This window comes from Lagopus muta, chromosome 2, assembly GCF_023343835.1.
Source record: "Lagopus muta isolate bLagMut1 chromosome 2, bLagMut1 primary, whole genome shotgun sequence".
Taxonomy (NCBI): domain Eukaryota; kingdom Metazoa; phylum Chordata; class Aves; order Galliformes; family Phasianidae; genus Lagopus; species Lagopus muta.
This window is the reverse complement of record NC_064434.1, coordinates 78,589,310-78,599,612: the sequence shown is the minus strand read 5'-3', so window position 1 is coordinate 78,599,612 and position 10,303 is coordinate 78,589,310.

Below are 10,303 nucleotides of genomic sequence, written 5' to 3'. Positions count from 1 at the left end.
GATGCATTGTATGTAGTTGTATGCATAGTTAAAAATATGTTTACATACTCGCACCTGGGTGAGAGAATATTTCCTTTTACTTTCTTTGCACTGTTAGCGTTGGAGTACATCAATGCTAATGCACCTGACCACAGGACAAGCACATTTTCTTTTATGTAGATGCAGTGTCAGGATGCACAGAACATTTCCATGCTAGGCGTGTGCCTCAGCCTGCAGCACCCTTACACACAGTGGTGTCTGTGGGCGTGAAGCTATCTGAACCTTGGAATCACAGAGTGGTTTGGGTTGAAAGGGATCTTAAAGCCCACCCAGTTCCAGCCCCTGCCATGGGCAGGAACACCACCACCAGATCAGGCTGCCCAGGGCCCCATCCAGCCTAGCTTAGAGCACCTCCGGGGACAGGGCATCCTCAACTTCTTGACTTCTTTAGGAAATAATGTCCTTGCAGATGAAATCTGAAATACTTTAAACTCCGTGAAAGTCCTTTTGTGTACCCTACAAAGGGTAGGAAGGCCCTTCAGAGGGATCTAGATAAGCTGGATCACTGGGCTGAGGTGAATGGGATGAGATTCAACAAGACCAACTGTCGGGTCCTGCACTTTGGCCACAGTAACCCCATGAAGTGCAATATGATTGGGTCTGAGTAGCTGGATGACTGTGAAGAGGAAAGGACATGGGGGTGTTGGTTGATGTTTGGCTGAACGTGAGCTGACAGTGTGCCCAGGTGGCCTTGAGGGCCAACACATCCTGGCCTGTATTTGAAATAGTGTGGCCAGCAGGAGCAGGAAGGTAATCATTCCCTTGTACTCAGCACTGGTGAGGCCGCACCTCAAGTATTGTGTTCAGTTTTGGGTCCCTCACTACAAGAAAGACATTGAGGCCCTGGAACGTGTCCAGAGAAGGGCAATGAAACTGGTGATGGGTCTGGAGCACAAGTGTTATGAGGAGCGGCTGAGGGAGCTGGGATTGTTCAGTCTGGAGAGGAGGAGGCTCAGGGGAGACCTCATTGCTCTCTACAACCTCCTGAAGGGAGGTTGTGATGAGGAGGGGTTTGGCCTCTTCTCCCAAGCAACAAACAGGACCCGAGGAAATGGCTGCAAGCTGCACCAGAGGAGGTTTAGATTAGACATGAGGAAGAACTTTTTCTCTCAGAGAGTGGTCAGGCACTGGAATGGCTGCCCAGGGAGGTGGTGGAGTCGCTGTTCCTGGCGGTGTTCAAGAGGAGTATGGAAGAGAAGCTACAAGATCTGGTTTAGTGGTAGCAACGGTAGTGGGAGGATAATCGGACTAGATGATCTTGTAGGTCCTTTCCAACCTTGTGATTCTATGATTCTATGATTCTTTTAGCCATCCCATTCACAGCACTTGATTTTTCAAAAAGCCAGGCCCTCTATCAGTCAGTCGGTTGCTGCCTGTGGGAAGGCTTTGGGCTCACAGCCCGGCCCCGGCCCACAGCAGGGCTCTGTGGGGCTCCTCCGGTACCGATGGCATGGGCAGGGAATGCACAGTTCCAGTAATTCTTAATTGCTGTTGCAAGAGCCAAAGTAAATTTGAGAGCAGCCCAGAGGCTGCTCCTACTTTATGCAGAAGGACATTCAGAGAAAACAGCTATTATAAAGTTTGTGTAAGCAAAAGAAAAAAAGAATTCTATAATAACTGCTGGCTTCTTTGGACACATTTCCAACTGAGCAATTATTCAATTATTTATTCTGCATGAATGCATTCCACTCTACCTTTAATCTACCGACTCTATTCTTGAGACTGCTTTTTCATTTAGGAACCTAATTTAAGTGGTTTAGAGCTTTTGAAAAGGGACACTTGAGGGATGACATTGCTCATGTTTCTTTTCAGTTCAGAAGGGAAATGTGTGTGGGCACGCATGTGTGTGGCTTCATGTGCCGGAGCTGACGGCAATCTGCACAGCCGTTTCTGAAGACAAAACACTCGGATTCATCTGCCATAATAACAGGCCGTTGGCACTGTACAGCTAAAACTCTTGTCCCAGCTATGTCACACATCCTTGCCTCTTCTGAATACTTTCTTTGCTTCTTTTTTTGGGTTTCAAACTTCTGCATGTAAGTATACTGTGCCACGGCTGTTTTAATTCATGTTTCTCTCTTCCACTCTTCTGCTGTGGCCTCCTGTTCCTCTGGCCTGCAGCACCTGTTCCAGCTTTTCTTCTTTGTTTTACTGTTGTCTTCTGCCCTCTGAGATTAGTACCTGTGCTTTGTGCCACTGTGGTGAGAAGAGAACCAGCTTCTCTCTAGTCCTAAAAGCCTATTCTGCCCAAAGCTGCAGTAATGCCACTTTGGTTGTGTCACTGTGTTTACCTTGTTCAATCCCTTGTTAGTCACTCTGAGGTCGCATGCAAAGCCAACGCTGCACAAGGAGTATCTTCTTTAACCTGCACCAAGTTTACAGCCATAGGTCACAATGATAATGCTTCATAGAATCACAGAATCTCCCAAATTGAAAGAGACCCACAAGGATCATGGAGTCCAACTCCTGGCTCCCTATAAGACCACACAAAATTCAAACCCTATATTGGAGAGCATTGTCCAAACACTTCTTGAACTCCTACAGCTTGGGGCACTGCCCTGAGGAGCTTGTTCAAGGGCTCGACCACCTTCTGATGAAGAACCTTTTCCTGATACCCAACCTGAATTTTGTTTTATTATGAAGGAACAAAGAATGTATTAATAGGAATGTGTTCTGAATACAAATAAATACAGTTACTGTTTTGAGGCAGTAACAGATCAGAGAAAAGTTTCAGTTTCTCTGCAGAAAAAAATGCCAATCCATTCCTTGGCTTCCTGTGTTACAGGAAACCCTGGAGGACAGAGCTGTGCATGCCAGAGGGGGAACCACAGTTCCTACAAGATCCTGAACTCTGAATGTCTTTGAATTCTTAGCAGTTAAAGAATCAACATTGTTAATAACATGCAGATTTTGAACTGATCGTGGAAAGTGATGGAATCTTCACCACTTGGTCTCCTGCCACCACAGACTTATGCTAGCTCTCCTATCATTTCAAACTGTCATTAGGAGCTAAAACTGGAGTTTAAAGCATAGTCTTAAAGTTCCTAAATGACAGACATGCTTGAATACTTGAATACTTAAGTCCCTGTGATATCCAGAGGGTGTAAGTATTAAATATCTGTTTAAGTGCCTTGCTGAATGTGGATTACTTTTATTTGTCATAATATTGCTTTTATTTATACATGGCATTTTTGTGCTTCTTTCAGCTGGAACTAGATGATAAATTCAGTGAGGATGGCTAAGTAGAAGCTCTTATACTTTGAAATTGTCTGTTCAAAAACCATAGTTTGGGTACAAAGTTTTATGATTTGTAAAGTACGCACTGTTAACATGAACTCTGGAAGCTAAGAAGTTAAACTGTTTAGCACAACGACTCTATGTGCTGCAATCACAAACAAAAAATTTGTAAAACCTTTTTCAAAATCCATCTAATGCAATTCCTAGTGTTCTTGAAGATTAGTTTCTGAAATACCATTACTAAGTAGTGTTTAGCAATCATATATAGGAATTTTTGTCTCATTTTTAATAATCTGTGCAGGTTACCAATATGCACATATCCAAACATACACCATTTTCAGTAATTTGCTTTACAGAGATATACAACTGTAGGGTCTGAGGAGCTTCAGGGTCAACTCCATGTTATGCCCTTTTGCAGGATTAAGCACACTTAGCTTTTAAAACCAGAAATCCATGGACCTCTCAATTCTCTTTTCCAGGGGGGATGCAGCCCCCTCCACCACCGTTTGCAGTTCCCTATTGATCCCCTGACTGTGAGCAGGCTGGGAAACCATGCACCCATGCTGTTTCTTTGTGTCCTATGTGTCTGTCCTCTGTTCCTAAAATCATCCACTGATGGAAACCACACAACCTCCCACAATACCTCCACAGTGTCATCTCTTTACTGTCATTATTGTTTTCCATTTTCCCAGCAGCTGAACACCTAAGTACTTTCCTTGCTGCAAAGGAGCATCATCTTATAATAATCCTACTTGGAGGCTTTTTTTCTCTCTAACCTTATGCTTTTTCTTCACTGATTTCTCTTACCAAGTCAAAACAACAATCAGGGCTACACAGTGCATCTTCTTTTCTTGGAAATTATTATGAAGCATTGGAAAGAAACAGTACGATCTGACTGAAAGAAAAATCTTCTGCAACTTGTTTGCCACAGATTATTTCTATAACTGTCACTTTGGGAATTTCTATAAATAAAATCACTATCGCTCTTCTGAGAAGTGAACGTTTTCTACCATTTTTTAAACAATGAAAAAATACAGATCTGTTTTTCATCTAAATTCTTTATATATTTGAAATCACTCGTAGAAAAAAGTCCAAAGAAATGTGGTTAGCTTTGACGAAAAGAAGCCTCCCAGTGGGATATTTAACAGAATACCTAGAAAACAGCGTTGAAAGACTTATAATATTTGGATCCCATTTTTTAGCCTCTCGTTCTGTGACCTCTGATCTCCAGAGGACCTTACTTCACTTTGACTTATTATCCTCTGCGGTGATAACACTTTGGGCACAGGGGAGAAAGAAGGACTAATTGACCTTCCGCTTGAGCAAGGCTTTTGCGTGACCTTTTACATATTAATGATGGATGTCTGACTTGCAGCTTTTTTGGTATTCCAACACTGCACAAGTTTTGGCTTTCCTACCCTGCCTTTTCCTCCCGCCTTATGAAAATCCCCGTGTGCAGGCACGTGCGCGTGCAGGCAGCAGCCTTCCCCCAGATATTCACAGGCTGCCCAGCAGTGCCTGGGGCAGCGCGTGGGGTGAGGCAATGATTCAGCTGGTGAAAGGAGATGGCAGTTCATGTCCTGCCCCAAATAGCTTTTCTTTCTTTTGTCCTCTCCCTGGGTCCTCCAAATCCAGGCCGCTTTTCTCTGCAGATCTCCCTGGGAAGAAGAGGACAAAAGTCCCCCTGTAGTTGGAGGGAGGGGATGCAAACAGGTCTCTAGTGCCAGATGGAGCCCGATGGCTGCAATCACTGACAGCTTCAGATAGGCAATTAGTCAGTTTTTTAATAAAAGGAAGACAATGGCTGTTTGAAACTTAGAAGGGAAGAGTAAAACACGTCACTAGAAACAATATTGTAGTAGTTCATATAAATGTAATAAGTGGATAAGGTATAGAATGAATACGAATTTCAGTAGAAACTGCTCATTTCTCAAAGAGTGAAAAAACAGTGACAATTCTGCAAATATTATCTTTCTTAATAGAAAAATAGGCACTTTGCTTTCAGGATTTAGGGACTGCTTCTGAAACTGCTGAGTGCTCATGCCTCCCATTAACTGTTGTGGGAGTTGAGAGCAGCTGGCACCCCGAGGAATCAGGCACTTTGGTGGTTTTAATTTAGTCTGACAATAACGTTGAATAAAAATATTCTTGGGGATAGCCCGCAATTATATAGTATGAGCTCATTCCTTCATTATAAAATGTGAGGTGAAACCATTCATAACTGCCGGCCAATATTACAACAGGCAATTCCAGTTTTTCTTTGCATGGGAAAAGCACTAGTAAGCTTTAATGAGTTTCAAAAATAGCTGCCACATCAGAAAATTGTAATTGTGCTTGTTTTTCTAATGTGAATACCTGTTCAGCAGACGTCGCTTGAACAATGGAATCCAAATAGACCAGGGTATGTAAAATAGCTACTTCTATTTGTCAGCTGCACACCCATTGTTTTCAGTCAGAGCCTGCAGAGCAGCTTCAGCTGTACATTCCTAGGAAGTGAATAATATCAGTTGAGATTATGCTACAGTACCACATCTATTACAAGCACATTATAAAGATTGAATATAACCTAATTAGGAAATGCTGAAGTCTGCTGGGTGTGGGCTGGTAAAGAGTCTTTTTATACGACCTGAAAATGAGAGTTTACAGAGGATAAAACAAAAGGTAACACTGCAGATTTCAGCCCCTGAATCCAGATATCGCATATGCATCTCACATTCCTCGTACCGTTACCACTAAGCTAAACAATCACTCTCCGAGTTTCACTTCCATGCAACTCTTTTGTAAACACTTTGTGAATCCAGCAGCAGGACAAGCCAAATTTGGTCACAGTCTTATTTTCAATCCAGTTGAGAATTAGAGCTACCTTCTGGCTTTCAGTGCTGGAAGGATGAGGCTGGGGAAGGAGTCAGCCAGAGGTTCTCCCAACAAGCGGTAGCTCTGTGTGCCCTCAAAGAAAGTTGTGCTTCCTTGGCACTGCCTATGGCCCTCACCGTAAACCCCACTGGATTGCAAAAGTAAGGGAAGACCAGTTGTCTCCTTTGGGTTCTCGCATACTCTCTCTGGTATTAATTCAACAGCAAAAGATAGCAAATACCTTAAGACCATAGTGTTCTACCTTGATAATGGGACAGTTCCATCTCAAATGTAGCTTCGCAGCTTTGTTCTCAGCTTTGGATTTGGATAGGATGTATCTAAGGGAATGGAAGGTATATATTTCCTCACAGATTTCTCAAGGGCCTTATTTTTCCTTTACTGGACAAGTGAAAGGGCAAGCTTTTCCAATAACATCACAGGACTTACCTCTTCTAATAGGTCTGACATCCCTTCTGATCTGCAGGACAAAACTGTGTCACTGCTTGCAGCCTTACCACAGCATCACTGGTCAATGTTATAGGATTTCACAGCCATAAAAGCCTCTATCAGCTGCGTCTGTCTACACGTTGTTGTTAGCCGGGCATGCTGCTGGCTAATAAGAAGTCACTGACAAAATGCCTTCAAACATTTCTCTTGTCTTGCATTTACCACCTGGTTCCAAACTGTTGCAGTAATGCCAACAGCTGGAACAGATCAGTGCTCCAAGCTGGATTCATGCCCTACCACTGCTGGAATAGGGGCTGCAGAGAGAAAACTTCAGCATGCCAAGCTGAAAGCAGTTTACTATGTTTACAGGACAAAGTCACATCTGTACAGGTACTCACAAAGGACAGACCAGTTTTCCCACAGCACACCACAGAATGGTGCAATTGACTATGCCGTTAGCACCAGTAAATATCACCTCAGATGTCATGGTATGCCACATTACTGAATACAGTAGCAGGATAGATACACTGGAGATTATCTGTGTCATTCATGTGCTTAGACCTAAGTTAAAAACCAGTAATTACCTGTTTTCTTTGCCACGAGGATCTTTCTGAGACCACATGCCCATTGGAAAGAAAGAAGTGATTCATCTCATTCTGTGTTGGTCTTCACACAGTGCCTTGTTTAAACACTATGGAATTGATTCACAGCTGATTTTACTGTATGGCAGAAGTAACTGTTAAGATCAAAGGCATAATGCTGGTGTGAAGTCCCCATTAGGCATCTCACTTAAAGACTACATAGACACTACACTTCGTAGTGTAGTGGAGCTACGAGATATGGTTTAGTGGAGCTACGAGATACGGTTTAGTAGCTTGTGGTACTGATAGGAATGGGAGGGTGGTTGGACTAGATGATCTTGCAGGTCGTTTCCAACCTTGCGATTCTGTGATTCTGTGATAGAAGGTTATACTTTGTGCACTTCCCTATATCTTGTTTCTATATCCACACAGCTCCTACCGTGTGCCCTGAAGACCAGGATCATATCTGCCACTGCTATGCATTCCCCCAACATTAGGGAGTTGCCCCTTCTTACAGATGTGATTAGCTATGCCTATGCTCTGCATTAATATGAACATTTAAAATGCAGAATTTGTAAAATCCCACAGCCCCAAACACCAACCTCCCCAACATTTTAAAGGCCTGTTTTTTGTTGTTGGTTTTTGTATTGTTTTGTTTTGTTTAGCTTGAACACTGTACCCAGATCAGTTAAGATCTTAACTAAGAAGCTAATTACTACCCTGCTTTTAAGCCGTAGTTTTTAACATGTGGCCCATGGGCCTCTGGGTGCCACTTCTAAGGTGTTTGTAAGTAGGAAAAGCACGTGCATTATCAGTAGGTTTGCATTCACACAGGAAAATTTTTAGAAGCCTGGAGAATGAGAAATATTGAAATATATAATCCAGAGAATGCAAACTTACACCTTTTTGCTACACATGGAAAAGATTTAGCTGCTTATTTTAGATTGAAAAGTATTAGTGGGAACGAAATATATGGAAGGCTTAAAAATGATTAGACTGATAGCATCTGAAGTACATTCCATAAGATACCCAGTGATTTGCAGAAAAATGTCTGAAAGCCTAGTAACAAATATTAATGATATACGTTTTAATTTTCATAGTATTCACATCAATTACAGTAGTGTTTATACCAGTACTCCTGTTACATAATTAGATGACCTGACATCTGGCTAAACAACCAACATATTGCATGTCATTAAAACACTGATCAAATTGCATAGGATAATAATTTGACAGTAGTGGAAAACTTCATTTGCTTATAATAAATAGCTGTGGATTTTTTCCCCAGAGAAAAATATTTTCATCTGAAGGATGTAACCTTCATTAACTCCTTCCTTCTCCTCCTCACCTTCCCACACATATATAAATATGTTGTCATCCTAGAAGATTATTTGGGAAACAAGTGGACTAATCTTTTGAAATGTGGTAACCGCCTACAAACTGACAATTAATTAAAGGCAAAAAGTGCCCTACTGGTGTAAATAAATCCTAGAATAGAAAAACCCTTAGGAATTTTACATGCTTCTAGGAATTTTACATGCAATAAATTTGTCCAGAACCAGGCCCTTGAATCCTTTGTGTCTTTTGACACTGAATAATATTTTAAATCTCATTCTGTTTTAGCTAAATTATGCTTTTTGAGTAACCTTTTATGCAAACTGGTGTGACTGGAACATATTTTAGATAAGAAGGTCATCAGTCTGTATGTATTGAATGTGTCTGTGCTGAATGACATAATTTGTGTTTCTTACGTATTCACAATACTTGGAGTTTTTTTATTTGGATTCTGGTATACTTGAAGTTGGTTTTTATTTAATTTTATTATTTTTAATCTAGTTTGCTATAGATGATTTACACTTACACTGATGTCCACAGAGGCAACTGGAGCAGAACAAATGCAGTCAGTTAATAACATCTACCAGTTGACTAGAAGCACACTGAGAGTTTTTGTTATAAGATTTCCACTACTTTCAGCAAGCAGTGCTGGAAGTGCTAAGAACAGCTCCTTCTGTTTGGCCTAATCTTTCAAAATGCAACAAAAAGGTGTGAGTTACCCTAGCCAGGTTATGAGTTAGTATCTTCTGATGATGGAATTAATAAAAATGCCTAAAAGTTTGTCACAAGCCCTCCTGTAAATGCAGACAATGTGAAGTCTAGTAAACCACACTGGATTTGAGCTAGCACGTAATAAAGGGGCAGAAATACACACCACTTTAAATCAGTTTCTTATTCAGCCTTTCTGACTTCCAGTTGTCTTCCCAAGACTGTAAAAAGTAAGTCTGAAAGAAATAGAAGAATTTGCAATTGCTTTCATATATCTACTTTTTCTCCATTTCAACCTAATTTAAGATCAGGAGTGCCCTTTTTTTCCATCAAGTTTAAGTTTCTTATATAAATAGTCCACAAAGATTATTCAGTCTTCATTTTCATGTTCTGAAGCTCACAGTACTATTGAAGCCACAGCAGCCTTAAGCTAGACGATCAGTGCTCAACTCAGATGTCCAACACTGTGTGGACATCTGTGCATAAAGAGATGACTTTGCGATTTATTCCATTTTCAACTGGACTCTGAAGCGGTGAGCTTATTTTATGCTGTACAGGCTGTCATATGTTAAAAAAAGTTTTGGTTTCGTGGAATGATATCATAGGAAGACTCTCTCATGGTATGCCCGACTATGGGAAAATAAATAAAAGATGTGTCATCAAAAAAAAGTGCCAGAGCAGCTTACCGTAAATTCTCTAGTGGATTCCATCAATAAAGGAAAGAGCCTTACTCAGAGTTTGCTCACAATTGACCAGTTCCTGAAGTCTCTAACAAAGATTTCCTTAGGCTCTGACCAGGCAGGGTGTGTGAAGAGATGCAGAAGCAATTCTTCCTGAAGGGACTCTTGTTTGGAAAGTGTCCAGTGCTCGGGATAAGGGAGGAAAGTTTCAGCTGGGAGGAGACAGAGGAAGGAATCTGATTTCTGCATGTCAGTGTTTTCATATTTACCTCTGCTTGGCCTTGCTTGCCATTGTGTAGTGTTTGTTTTAAAAGCGATTCAGAATTTATGGAGTCTTTCAGGAGGATGTCCAGTAACCTGTGATTCATGACATCCTGCAGAAGTTGCACGCTGGTTAATAATACCCTCTCTGTATGGAACTGC